Raw genomic sequence first — 15,095 nt, 5'->3', positions numbered from 1 at the left:
TCACTGTTTCACATAGTAACAGCTTGTTGTATTTTGGTCTGTTTGCCAGAGGGTAGGTTTATTTTTAAAACCCTGAACTCTGAATTTTTCTTTATTTTTCCAAGATTGAAAGCAGCTGAAATGCCTGGAGTTACAGGTTGAAGGCTGCTTTTACAATATGTGGAGGGAAGCTTCTTTCCCTCCTCCCTTTGTGTGTGTGTGTGTTTTAATTTTTTCCCTAACAAATGTCTTCTAACTGGCAGTTGTCTAAAAATAGAAAACTGCTTAACTAAAAATAGCCTGGCTCTCAGTCGTGCCAAGGAAAATGGAGAGGAATAGGCGTGGAAGAGAAGGCTGAGTAATCCAGTTCTATTCATTCAGAGAAACCTTTGAGAATGCGGGCGATGATAAAGTGGCCTCCAAAAACCACAGGCCTGACTCTCTCTTCAGACTTCTAGGTGCCAATAAACATTTTAGCCCCAGGATACTTTTTTCCCCCCTCATAGGTTGTAAACATTTTCTGAAAGACAAGGCTTTGTTTCACAGAATGTGACAAATTGCCATAACTAACTTTTGTAAGGTCCTAAAAATTCATAATTGTAAGATGCATTTTAAAAGAGCATCAGAAATGAAAGTGCTGTAAATTAATGTACATGATGTAATAATTAAGAGAAAACTATTGGAATAAAAAACCCTCTTACTGCTCCCAAACTCAAAACTTTAAAAGAGTTTCACAGAAAGAAAATTATTCCTGTGATTCACCGTAGCTGGAGAACAGCTGACTCATTCTAGCTTAGTTCCCTTTGACATGAAATGCTGCTGCTGACAGTACATCCCCTTGATAAACCAATATTATTCTCTTTCTTAGCATTATAATTTTCACCCAAGTAGATTTTTACTTCCAATTTTTTTTAATGAACTAGAAATTACTTTGAAAAAATAACATTTTGAGAGTAGGGTGGCTTTTAGTTTCAGGAAATGGAATTCTGAGTAACCCATAAAAATATTTTTAAAAAATAGACTGGGTTTTGCAATGGTAATGCTCCCCCCTCCTCATTTTGTTTTGCTTAACTAATCTGAATAACCAGGTCAAACATAGCAACAGGGTATGGAACTGTCAGTACAGTTCATGGGGTTATATGGGTCTGAGCATTGTTATGTTCAGTTCCTGTAATGCTGCTGGTGATAAGACTCTTGAGACAAAGGACGATAATTGATGAAAAGAGGCTTAAATCATTGCTAGAAGAATCAAAGTCCTTGTATCTGTGTACATCGACTCTTCTGGGCTCCTTCCGTCTTGTAAAGCATTTTGTCGTCTTGCATGTTGGCCCCCTACTGCTCTTTGTAATGGATGCAGACCACAAGTGATTCCTTTATGCAGCATACAGGGTGTAATTGTGTCTGTGTGGTGTATTAGTAATTACCAAGCTGAATTCCCATATTGTATCTTTACTGCAGGCATGGAAAAATAGGACATACAATCCTGCATAACCATTTTCAACCTAGATAGTGAGCCACTTAGAGCTCTATTCCAGGGACAAAGCCTTTCATATGCACACTTTTTAAACAAAATTTTCATTGTTGAGTCATTTCTGCTATGCAGGATAAATTCGGTTTTGTGAAACTATTATCTTTGATGTTATATTATTCAATTTTGACTCTTCAGCAAAATCTTTGTAATGTGAAAAATACTGGCTCTTTTTAATTGCTGAAATAAAAGATTTAATATTGCTAGAATATAATAGTGATAGGTGCTATAGTAACTCTGCTAGACTATAATATGGAAAGAACAGTTCATGAATTATATCACAATTTGTAACATTCATGAACATTAAATATTACTTTAGTAGCATTTTCACCTTAAATTTTTACTTTCAGATATAATGAATTAATCTTGGCTCAAGCATGATTCAACTAAAGAAAAAGCTGTTGACAAATTTTTGTTACAGTAAACAGATATAAATTAATTATTAATTCCTTTGCTATAAAATTTGTATTCATCCTTTATGTATTATGTAGCTGATATTGATTTGACTTCCTCCTAAGCTTTGGGTATTATTGTTCACAATATTATCTATCTACCATAAAGTCAAAATAAGGCAAGTGGATTGGCTTAAACAAGAGAAAGTATAATGACTTTTTGCTCAAATGTTAAAATGACAGTTAAAAACCATCAAATAGAATAGAAAGAAATCAATATGGTTATTTCATTAGTGATAATCAATGCAACTAGATTTATTTGTAAATTATTGATGCATACAAAATTCTAACTGTATTTTTACCTTCAAATCTAAAAGTGGTCTTCCAATTTTTTAAATTTATTTTTACTTTTACTGTATATGTTTTTATTCAGGCAATGATTAGATTCCTAGGATGCACAGAATTCCATAGTGGTGCTAGAAGAGAGAGATGTTTGGAAGACATGGTCTGTGACCTCATAAAAATCAGTGTAGCTAAGGTAAAAACTACCCATGGGAGTCACAATATAACTGAGATACTTGGTAGAGGCAGCATGGCATGGTGTCAGGGGGCATTGGTTCTAGGGATAAATTGCTGGAGTTCTTAGCCTATTTCCACAGCTTGACTAGCTGTACATCCTGGGCAACTTACTTAAACTCTCTGTGTCTTAATTTCCTCATTTGCAAATGATGCCTAATAATAGTACCCAGTACATAGTCACTGTAAAAATTAAATAAACGAATATTTGTAAATCACTTGGAACAGAGCCTGCACATAGTAAGGTTTACCATGGTGGTAACAACAACAACAAAAAAAGATAATGATGATGTTCATGATGACACATGTAATCAAGTAATAATAATTGCTAGGAAGCTAAATATTTTAAAACTCAGAAAAAGGCAGCCATTACTGTCATTTTTTAGGCTCAAAAAAGTCAAGATCAGAAAAGTGGGTACGGACTAATGAAAAGATGTGGCAGACCTTTCAAAAGACCAGTTATGCAAAGTCTCAAGAAAAAAGGGAATAAAGTCATGAAAAATATTAGTTTTATAGGAATAGAGTGTTCACATACAGGAAGAGACAGAAGGTAAAGCAAATGGGAACAAGGAGACAGGTAAATCAGGAGCTTGAAATGTTTGGTGTGGAATTAGATACAATAAAATAGATATGAGAAAGGTAACATATCTCAAGCAGAATGTAATAATGACAACCAACTCTTGAGGGATGTTCTATTGGAAAATATAACTATCTCTAGAAGCAGTGCAATTCAAAAGTGGAAGTGCCAAAATATTTTAATTTTGAGTAGTATATGCTAGAAAACCTAAAACCTTTCACTAGTATATTTTAAGCTATTTAGATCATCCTGTAAATATCTATGCTTACAATGTCCAACAAATTAATTTTGAAATAGGCATATAACTTCAGTTTACACTAATAATGTACACATCATTTCTCTGAGGACTATTTATCACCAGTTATAGAGACCACAGGCAGTATATTTTAAACTCTCCAGATAAAGTTAAAGAAGAAATCAAAAACAATAAATTTGAAAGTTCTCAGTATAATACGTGCATTCTTAATGAACACTTGAACAGATCAGGATTATGGGTGTAGTTTATACTGCAAAATATAAAACCATTTAAACTTTTCTGTGTATAGTAGAAAGTCTGCTTTAACATGTAAAGAAAGCCCAGCTTGCTGGATGCTGTGGCACACACCTGTAATCCCAGCAGCTCGGGAGGCTGAAACAGGAGGATCTCAAGTTCAAAGCCAGCCTCAGCAATGGGGAGGCACTAAGCAACTCAGTGAGACCCTGTGTCAAAATAAAATACAAAATGGGGCTCAGTGGTGGAGTACACCTGAGTTCAATCCCTGTACCAAAAAAGAAAAGAAAGTCCAGCTTTATTATGTAAGACAATGTGGTATGGGAGATGAGCAGAGGTGAGTTTGGGAGTCAGACACACCTGGATTCTACCACTTTAATAAACTCTGATCTTGGGCAAATTTGTTAACCTTCACTGAAGTGATTAAATAGAGATAGTAAGCCTCTCATTTGGCCTTTTTTTGTGTGTGTAAGAATTAAGCTTTTACTGTGATTTACACATACAAACACATACCTTTTGGACACCAAAAACTTTAGTATATTTTGTGTTTACATTTTTTTAAAGTTGTATGTAAACCATTGTATATAATACATGTATAACTATTTTCTTATGAATTTCTTCAGATATAAAATCCTCACTATACAAATTTCAAAACTAGGGAAAAGGTAGGTAGAAGAAAAAAACCATGAGTGACAAAATAATTTTATTAAGTAACGTCAAAATAGAGTTGGAAAAAAAAAATAAGTAGAACCCTCTCAAACAGAGGGCTCTCCCCAAGTTCTGCTGGTGAACTCTGGTAGATAGAGTTAGGATAATATCATTTATTCCTTGTTGTCCTCTGTGAACTACTGTGTCTCTAAGGAAAGTCACAGTTACACACACACACACACACACACACAGAGAGAGAGAGAGAGAGAGAGAGAGAGAGAGAGAGAGAGAGCAAGAAAGGAAGAGAAGGAGAGGAGGAAGAGAGGGAGACAATAAGAGAAGCAAGGAGTTGACTGAGATTTTTAAGAAGAGTAATTGCATATCCCTATGCTGCTAGCTTCTCTTCTGACAAAAAAAAATAAGTAATTGATTTCATTAAAGTACTAGCCAATCAACGGTATTTAGTGTGATGGTATTATTAGCAATAAAAATATATACATATCTTGCATTGCTTCTAGTATGAAACTGTAACTATCTTTGCCCTGGCTTCCTCAGTATTTTGATGGCAGTAATGATACATACTCTTGGAAGTGAGCCAAGCACATGCTAATATATTACACATTTGGCTCAATTCCAAGTGAACAGGTGTTTTAAATATTCTAGTCACATACTCACAGTGTATATCGCTACTAGGGAAAGGAGATCATTTCTAAACCACTAATGTTTGCTCGAACCACACCTATTTCACACTGTGAAGACTTAGCAAAGATGAACCGGGATGGGGAAAGAACTCTACTTTTACTGATAGGAGTGCAGCAAATTCTTACCTCTGAAGGAGGCACCTTGATGTCTGGCTGCAGAGATCAAGGCACTTGCTGATCAGCCTTATGAAAAAAAAAAAAACAGACATTTCAGCACTTGCTACAATTGAATTCCAACAAATGTGGAAGATTTTATTTATATTAGTGAAAAATGTGGTAAATTAGATGACAGCAAATTGTTATATTATGTTTAGGGGAAGAAATTTGTTTTTCATTAGAAACCACCATTCAGTGTGCAAACATCCTACCATTAAACAATCCCACTTTCCTGGGATCCTAATTACTAAATTGAACTATTTCTTTTGAGAGGGAAAGAAAAAAGATAATAATAGCTGCACAGAAATACATCTACCCGGAAATAATACCGAAACTTCTTTCAAAATTCTTAGCTTCATGCTATATACATATTCTTTCTCTCTTTCCCTCCCTCTCTCCCTCCCTGCGTGCGTGCCCCTCCCCCCCTTCTCTCTCATACATTCACCAATGTGTGCAGTTCGAGCAGATGAACTCATATGTAACTTCCATTTCACTAAGCACAAGTTACTCTGTCAGATAAACAAACTTCCATCGATCTCTATCTATGCCTTTGGCTTCAACAAGAAAGTAATGCACTAAGGTTGGAAAAAGGATTTCTAACTTCTCCCAGCCACCTGCCTTAACCTCATTCTTCATCTTGGTATACCCCAGATTCCTTTGATGATTAGTCAATAGCATGCATTACCTCATGGAAACAGACTTTGAACCCTGTTTTGCTTCCTCTTTTAATGGTTATGTTTCCCCTCATCTTTTACCAGTGATCTTTAAAAAGAAGTGAGATTCTGCTCAGAATGATGATGATGGCTGTTTGAGGTATTTTGAAAGTATTAGGTGGTTAATATGTGGTTAGTATTATTTATTCAACAGAAAATTGACTTTTTAAGTCCAGGTAAAAAGCCAAGCATCATCACTGTAAACTTTTAAATATTATACAACTTTGTTTAATTTCAATTTTCAAAAACTCCAGTTTCCCATCTGGGAGACTGGGGTATTGGCCTAGCTGTGGGAAGCCTCCAGAGAAAACAAGGGAGCTCGCTTCGAAGTCAGTGCCTGTGGGTGGCATTTTCTCTGCTGAGTCAGGTCCCGCCAGCTGTTCCCCAGGCTTCTACCAACAGTTCGGATTTTCTGACAAGATGCAAACCCCAAGTCTTTGTGGTTCTTGAAACTCTCCTGTAATTTTCCTCTTCTCCTTAGAACTTTGGGAAATTTTCACCCAAAATTGCATCTTGCTGTCTTCCTCATAACTGGTGAAGAAAATTGGGAAGTTTTACAGTCATTTATTTTACATATCTTGTCATCTGGTCTGTAGGGAAAAACAGTGCTACCTGCATCTTTTTGCAAAAAAAAAAAAAAAAAAAAAAAGGAAGAGTTTGTGTAGCCATGACTAGAAAAAGAAATTTTATAGTGTTCACAAGATTTCTTCATGAACTCATCCATAGCTTTTGCACAGAAAGAGATAATATTTTCTCCATAAATTTATAATTTTTTTCTTTTCCTCAACATATCACCTCAATTCCTGGAAAAAAAAAAATGTAATCTCATTGTTATAGGACTTTGCCTTCCTCATCTACTCAGGCAAATTGAACTCAAGAGCTGAGCAGTTGACTTAATCTGAAAAATAAGGTACCCCCAAAATAAGGCAAGCAAATTATTTTCTTAGTAACAGATTTAGAGTTATTACTAATATTATTTTGATAATTGCAATAAACCTGCACCTTGTTTTACCCAGAAAGCTTATGTAGGTATGTAGAAACTCAAAAAAATTAAAGATTTGCTGGGCATTTTGTTCAAAGGATACATAGACATACTCTTGGCTATCATATTTGGGGGGCAGTGCAGGGAATTTAACTTATAGCATTGCACATGATAAACATGTGTATCCCCAGCCACTGGGCAGTCTTTATAATTGGACAAGCTTGCAGAGCAAAAATAGTCCAGTAAATAACCAAGAAAGTAAAGCCTGGAGCTCATACACAGATTCATAAACTTGATTCTAACCCTCATTAACTCTGTGGACTTGCCCAAGTTCTTGAACCACATCATGCTTCTTTTTCTTCATCTGTAGAATGGCATTCATAGTGGAAGAATGGTTATGAGGACTGAGAAAAATAAAATTTGTGCAAAGCTGCAGACTTGGTCCCTGGCATAGATGAATGCTCAATAAATGGTAGGTGTTATTGCTGAGGAACAGATTCAATTAAAACATTAAGAAATTTAATATTTTGACAGTGAGAGAAGACTGGTTTAATTTCCTTTTCATGCCATAGGAGAGGAAATGTTGTTTTTATAATTACCTAATAAAGAACATGGAAGAAATGGTTGGGCAAATGAAAACTCTTAAGTGTACCACTGAACTAACAAAATCACTGAGATTTCATACGTTATGAAAATTGAAACATCGAACTTAAAACTCAGGTTCTGTATATTCCCACTGACAATGCTGCAATTACTGAAACCATAGTATCTAAAACAGCCTTCAGTTGAAGACTGCAGGGGCCAGGGTCCCAAGTCCACAGAAACTCTTTGGAGAAAGCTAGTAGGAGAGCCAGAGGACAGGGCAGTCTGTGGGGCTGGCAGCCTGTACTTGACCACACTGAGTTAAGACAACAAGAGCCCAGCTGATGTCAAGGATGGATATCAGGCTGAACAAAAGTGCTGATGGCCTGTTATAAATCTTTATGTTAAAATGTAAAATGCTGAGCCCAGACACAATGAGTGGCCAGCTTACATACCAAGGGTCACTTGATGGGCTGACTTAATTTTTTCCTCTCTTTCACAGCACCCTGAAATTCTCGCTCCATCATGAATTCTGATTTCCTCTTTTCCAGTATCTATCATCTCTCTATCTTATGTTTATAATCTCTCTCATTATTTTCAATCCTTTCCCTAAACATTTTCTCTACATCCCTTACTGCTTTTCATCTCCCAATATTCTCTCTAACATCTGTAACATCATGGTAAATTGGAGGTGACTGAATGCAGAACCTAAGAATATTACTATCTGTGTAATATATGAAGTCATGGGAAATGTAATTTTGTCAATTATGACTTAGGTCTAAGATTCTGGGACCATAGATTCATATTTGGGTAGTATTCATAGCATAAGGAAATTAAATTGCAACAAGTTTGGTTTTAATTATTAGTTAATTTAATTTGGAAATATAAATTTAGAAAAATTTAAGCCTGCTCTTAAAATAATAAGATAATTTAGTCAGCGTAGGCCTTGATCAGCATTCAGTGGTAACAATACAAGGCTTTCCAAAACACTTCTTACGAATATATTCTATTTATAGGTATTTAATTTAGAATGAAAGGTCCTATTTTTCACATGATGGAATGTATTAGGTATTTTCATAATCTCTTTGTAGATAAAACTTACGTCCTATTTAATCATTATACTCAGTTCCTAATTTCCTACACAAATAAGAAAGGACCCTTCACATTAATACTATAAAGTAGCAGGAACTACCGAATAAGTCCAGGAGATGCAATCCCTGATAACAAATTAGCCAGGAAACTAGAGGGCAAGTCCCTGTGGAAAGTTAACCTAAGGGTCCTAACTCTGAAATGCTACTGGCACTTTTGATGTCACTCCTAGAAATACTCTGGTTATTTTTCTAGTACCAGCTGGAAATAATTATATTGTTAAGAAAGCAAATAGTGGTCCTTTGATTAATGAACTCAAAGTCTGCACTAATATATGAACGTCGAAAGGCCCAGTAGTCTCCCACATCTTAGGGAGACTCAGATAAAAGGCATAGGCTCTGAGTCCTGTGTGGAGACTGAGGCAGAAACTATGTCACGATGTGATTGTGAAGAACTATAAAAGAAATACAGGAAGCGTGAGTTTAAATAATGAAAGCAATTGGAGTGATGCAAATATAGCAAAAGTTTTAGGGAAAAGGCTGAGACAGAGTTGAGGCATGTTTGTTTTTAAGCAAACTTTTTATTTACTTGAAGCTCGTTGAAAGAGTACCATCCACATTTTGTCCACTGGACATCTACCCAAGGAAGTTAAACATAAAACCCAACACTTGTTATCAGTTCACATGCCAGTTTTGTGGCAGTGAGGCAACACCTGTCGAAGACAAGTAGACTAGACTTTGTCTTTCCTGCAAGTTTAAGTACCATAAATACTGTAGTTCATAGTAATAATGTGAGGTAATAAGTAATAAGTAATAAGTGAGGTAATAAGTAGGAACCAGTATAAACTTATTTGCAAAAAAGAAATGAGGGGCATTGAAATGTACTGCTGTGCATTTTGGAGATTGAGTCTGTGGGGCTTTCTCAATACCTCTGTGAATGTGGATAGGTAGAGGTTTGTTCCAGTTGACATCACATAAACCTGACAACCTTTACCTTCTAGCCAACCCTTTCAACCTTCAAGGAGGCTTCCCCCTGCCTCCATCCCTGATGTCTGGCAGCTTTCTGGCCTTGTTCACCAGAGTTTCCTGTGTGTAGATCAGATTTGAAGAAACTCCACTGCATCTTGTCTACTGGTTTAACTGGTCTAGCCCCAGCCACTCATTGTATCTTGGAGGCTGTCTACTAAGCAGGAAGTTTGCCATTGCATCAACCAGTAAATGAAAACATTAATGCTGCATTAACCAAGTCCCAGGAGAAATTTTATGTTGAAAGAGACAACCAGGACGAGTGAGGCTGGAGACCAAGACTGCTGGCCTTTGACAGAATTAATATTACTTAGGCTAAAGGAAAGAGAGGAAATTCAGCATTCATGGTGGGGAAGCTTGGATTTCTGGCCACTAGCTTTTGTCTGTCTGAGCCTCCTTATTGTCTGTCACCAGGCCGTCGTTAGCAGTATTCTCCCGTAGGACACCTGTCCAAAGGAGTTAACTGATTTGTCACAACATTCAACTGCCAGATACTGTGTTAGTTGCCAAGGATAGAAAGCCCTCAAGAGACTTCATGTCTGCAAGAATCTTATCATCTAGAAAATGAGATAAAAACAATAATACAGGCAGCAATGATATGAAATAAATGGTATTTATAAAGTTCTGTGGAGGAATAAAAGGGACATATTAATTCTATTAACTCTGGTCCACACAATTCTTTCCTTTTGTAATTTAAATTCACCAGTGAGAATAGTGGATAGTGGGGTTCTGCAGTGGGTGTTGCTAGGGGTAAATGAAACATTTATCCTGAGTACAAAACTGGTAGCTTCTGTTTTCAGATCCCGCTGTAATTCCACTTTAAATAAGAACCTCTGGTTCTCTGTAGTCTTGAGTTTCATTATTCTTTTATTTTTTGAGAAGCACCCTTGTGCTGGGCACATTAAAATTGCTGTGGATATAGAGGTTAAAAAAAGATAAAGTCTCTCCTCTTGTGGAGGTTTTCTCTGACATTGAGACTTCCTCCTCTGGCAGCCACAGTGATTGTGAGTTACATATTGTCCTCACATCATCTCAGTAATGCTCAGCACTCCTGAGACCGTGTTTCTCTCTAATACATCATAGCAAGTGAGTATTGAGCTGTCCCTGCTAACACAGTTGTCAATACAGTCTCTGGGATGTTGTGTAACAGGCTTAGGCACAGCCCTCAGAATTTGGGTTCAGGAGAGTCTTCCCGGGAGCTAACTGGGAAGATGGAACAGATCTCATTGCAAGTCACCATGGAATAACCAAAACAAAAATTTTAATGAAGAGGGCTAAAAGCCACTCATTGGAGAGCAGACTAGTTTATTAGGAAGAGTGATAAATTAATTTTTAAAAGAAGATTCAAACCTCAGGTCATGGAGGAAGAAGTTGAGGATACCATCCAGAATTGGCTCTTCAGAATCTCTCCACCTGCCATTTAAAAAATTGAGGGATAGATAGCCGAGCACAGTGGCACACACCTGTAATCCCAGGAGGTTGAAGCAGGAAAAATGAAAGTTCAAAGCCAGTCTCAGTAAAAACGAGGCACTAAGCAACTCAATGAGACCTTGTCTCTAAATAAAAAATACAAAATAGGGCTGGGAATGTTCAGTGTTCCATTGCCCCTGAGCTCAATCCCTGATACCTGACCCCACCAAAAAAAATTGAGGGATAGAAAAGAACTTAGTGAATATTTTCACCTCTGTCCCAGAATGAAATTTGTTATTAGTACATGTTGGTCCTGTGACTTAGGAAATGAAAAATATAATACTGTGAATGAAGGACAAAGAGAGGATTTCCCTACTCAGGCAACCCAGATGGGTCAGGCTCAAGCTGGTTAGAACGCTAGTTCTCTTGAACCTTCAGAGTCCCAGGGTAGAAGAAGCATGTTAGGCAGAAACCCAATTTAACTTAAATCCTGGGAGTCCTTTGCTAAATGAGGATTTGTGAATCTCCTCAGGTATCATAAATATTAACAATCATTTGCCAGCCCCAGTTTTTATTTTGCATGTCTCTTGAAAGCTTGCTGTATATTCTCCTTTTCTGATAAGCTGATAATAAACTAGAGATCCTAACCAACAGAAATTCCTCAAGTCCATCAATGGTAATGTCCTTGTTTCTAATTGAATCCTAGAAATAGAGGATGCACAGAGATGTCTCTTGAAATAATTTTGGTTCTCAAAATGTTCATGTCCTCATGGCAGTAACTTAAAGCACCAGCAACCACAAAAACTCCAGAACCATGAGCAGGAAAAAAATCTAAGTGCAAATAAATCTAATCATTTGTTCCTCATGCACTGTGTATGTGTTATCTCCATTGTTTCTTTGGCTCTCACAGGAATATCCTGTGCAGTAATCATGAAGTCTTTACAGAGATTGCTTTAACCAACCAGAACTTGAACGCCTAACTTGTTGATGTAATAATCTTATTAAAACAAATAAATAGCACTGCTACCTAGGGAGACCATACAGCTCATTTCAATTAATCTGTCACTGTTAGAAAATATGACTATCAAGTTTGATAGGTTATTCATTTATCCAATGAACAGTTAAGTAGAACCTATACTGAACCTTCATGTTAACCAAGTGTTTTGTTAGGGACCAGAGATGCCATTCCTTGTAGAACTTGACATCTGATGCTGACAGACATGTAAAAACGTAAATGGCAATATAATATACCCCATATAGAAAGCACACACATACACAAAAAAATCAAGGACTGCAAGGGTACAGAGAAGGGAATCCCTGAATGCCTATGAGTGCTAGGAAAAACCTTGCTGAGTAAGTGATGACATGAGGGAATAGGTATTCTGGTATGACTCAGGTCTGTGTATCAGAGAGGGGAAGTAAACAGGAATATTCCAAACAGGAACAAATAACATACCCAGAGAGTGTTTTGAAGTTCGTACCTGATTTGTAAAATGCTCAAAAATCCCCCTGAGCCAGAACACCACATGCTGGAGAAGAGAGGAATTGAGGTGGGAAGAAGAGGTGGAAGGTTTGTGTGCAAGATCTTGGGTGTGGCTCTTGGGAGCCACCGTGGATTTTAAGGAGAATACTGATAGGATTAGATATACATTATAATTTGGCCCTGTTGGAAGTATGAAGGAGATTGACTGGAAGGTAGGGTCAGAAAACAAACCAAAAATGGGAAACAAAATAGAAAAGTAATGATAGTTGAGTCAAGAGATGATGAGGTTAAGAGTGATTTCTGAGCTTCTGGCTTGAACAGCCAAATTGTAACCTTTGCTGAAAAGGGAACAGAGATGGGTGGAATCAAGAAAATCAATTAAGAAATGGTGTTGTAGTAGAGATATGGGAAATCCTGTAAAAACAAGGATACATCTGAAAGCCCTGAGCTGATGACGATAAAAAGGTGTAGGCTGTAGGCTACTTTCATTTCAAATGACTAATCATGTGTTGACTCAATTTATGAATAAAAAGGCATTTATAACTAGATAAGATTCCAAATCATGGAATCATGTTAAGGTTTTTGTTTCCTTGCAATACTGAAGATCAAACGTAGCGTCTTGTGCATAGGCTAGCGCTCTACCATGAGCTCCATCTCCATTCCAAAAATTATTGAACTTAATCCGATCATCCAAGATAACATGCACCTTTTTTTATTGTTGTTCAAATAAGTTGTAATGGTTTGTAAAAGATGCTCCAATGAATTATTTTTAAAGCATCAGCATCTAGATTCAGCCTGTCCCATTTGCAAGTAAAATGCCACAATCTAAGAAGTTGGCATGTGAAGTTACATTCACATCATATACTTTCCTAAAACCTACTTCTAGATTTTTGTTACTTTTCTCTTGTTTTCAACCTTTTTTAAATTTATAGTTCTAACTTTTATTTTCCTTCCTTTTTTACAAACCAACAGCATCCATTCTTCAAAACCACCTACAATTCTTTTGCATAACAGTTCTTATTTTCTTAACTTACTTTTTAACAATTATTAGTATTTACTGGGTATATTATCATGCATTTCAATTGTTACATGTGCAAGTGCTTCCTGCTTAGTATTTGACTTAGGATCTCTCCTGGTTGCAGGATATCAGGGAGTGTTTCATGGCTGGAATGTGCCAGATTTCCCAGCTCAGTCCTGTTCTAATCTGGCCTCATGATGCATGCCTTGTCCAGGTTCCAGGAGAGCTGTGGTGGAAGAATCCTTAAAAACTCCACATGCTGACCTATCCTGAGGAAGTCTGAATCATCCAATTGGCCCTAGAATCACCCTGATTTTCCATGAATTCCCCCAGGCTGAGGTTGGCCCAGAACAAAACCAATGTCAGAGCCTAGCAGAATAGTAGAGCAGTAGACCAGCATCCAAGGATTAGGGGGGAAAATGAACTTTGCCCAGGAATTTTAAAACATGCTTATTTCAAATTTATAGTATCTGACTCACGTTCACAAAAACTTCCCCGTGCTCTTTCTTACAGAGCTTTTGGGTTTTTTTCCTAACATTTACATTCTGCTGAAAACACTACTCCCTTCTTTTCTGCTTCCATGCTAAATTTTGTGCCCTCTTTCCTGCTACCCTTTAGATCACAGATATACTTATGACTTCCTTCAATGATTTCTTCAATATGCTTTTTTCAAGATTCCATGTTTAAACCAGTATCCCAGTTTCTAAGCATTCAATGATATGAAGCTCTTGTCATAATCAGTTTCATACATAGTACAAATTATGCCTATACTGTATTGCTTTCAGACTTAACAACTGTGTATTTCAAAACATGGTAAATTTGCAACAGTTACTTAAAAAGCAAAATATTGAATTTTAACATAATAAAGAGTGATATAAGATCACAAAAACATATTATAGTTGCAAAAATACTCCCTGAGACTACTCTTTCTCTTTCTAACATTTGAAGATTCTTTTCTGTTCTCTTCATCCATCCACTAAGTCTGTCATTAAGTCTGCAAACATTTATTAATCTCCTAGGGATTGATGACTAGTCAACAATCCCTACACTCCAGGAGCTCAGGATGATGGGAATAAAAACATGTAAACAAATAATCTGGGTCACAAATTTAGAAAAAGTATCTTTACATCCAGAGGACCACAAACAACCCCTGACACATATTAGTGATTAGCAAATATGTTTCAAGGGGACTGGTCCATCCCTGCCTCCAACCAGCCAGAAACCTCTGCATACATTAATACTGTGGAAATGTGTGTTCTGTTCATTTAGCTAGCATTTGTGGAACACCTACAGTATGTCAGACTGTCTATACTGAACCTCCAAAGTGAATAAATTAAATGACTCTGTTAATGATCTCTCAGGGTAGCAAAGGAAGTAAAACCACATGCATGATCACTGTTGTGTGATTTAGGATATAATAGAAAAATGTATAGAATAAAATGAATGCATCCATGTGGGGAGAAATTAATTCAGCCTGGGTGATGAGAAGTCTATAGAGAGGAGATGGAAGGAGAGCCCAGGTGGAGAAAGGACCTCAGTGTGAAAGGCAAGTTGCTATGGACATTACTGCTCACCTCCTGGGAGGTATGAGGAAAGGCCAGGTGATCCCTGGTGATCTCATCCACACTGAAATCCTAATACATCTACAAACTGTCACCATGTGAATTTTTATATGAAATAATCTATGGCCATTAGGAAACAGGTGGTGGATATATCCTTATGTTTAGTACATTAAAAGTCTTTCAA

General features: G+C 36.8%; 1 protein-coding gene and 1 long non-coding RNA gene across 30 annotated transcripts in view; one reads left to right on the top strand and one right to left on the bottom strand.

Annotated features, from left to right (window-relative positions):
* Positions 1-15,095, bottom strand: part of LOC110598164 (uncharacterized) — a 165,084-nt gene that overhangs the window by 61,733 nt on the left and 88,256 nt on the right. For 3 of the 7 annotated variants that reach the window (XR_013437171.1, XR_013437173.1, XR_013437170.1), the window contains one exon: positions 5,018-5,074. The exons of 2 other annotated variants lie outside the window; for them this stretch is intronic. This is a non-coding gene — a long non-coding RNA (uncharacterized LOC110598164). Of the gene's footprint in view, positions 1-3,656; positions 3,752-5,017; positions 5,075-15,095 lie in introns of all 7 variants that reach the window. 2 more of the 7 variants (XR_013437174.1, XR_013437172.1) reach the window with 1 other exon arrangement.
* Mef2c (myocyte enhancer factor 2C) overlaps positions 1-15,095 on the top strand; it is a 148,370-nt gene that overhangs the window by 85,457 nt on the left and 47,818 nt on the right. The window lies entirely within an intron of this gene.

This window comes from Ictidomys tridecemlineatus, chromosome 1 (genome assembly GCF_052094955.1).
Source record: "Ictidomys tridecemlineatus isolate mIctTri1 chromosome 1, mIctTri1.hap1, whole genome shotgun sequence".
Classification (NCBI taxonomy): Eukaryota; Metazoa; Chordata; class Mammalia; order Rodentia; family Sciuridae; genus Ictidomys; species Ictidomys tridecemlineatus.
The sequence above is the reverse complement of the archived record's forward strand: the minus strand, read 5'-3'. Positions and strand labels throughout refer to the sequence as shown.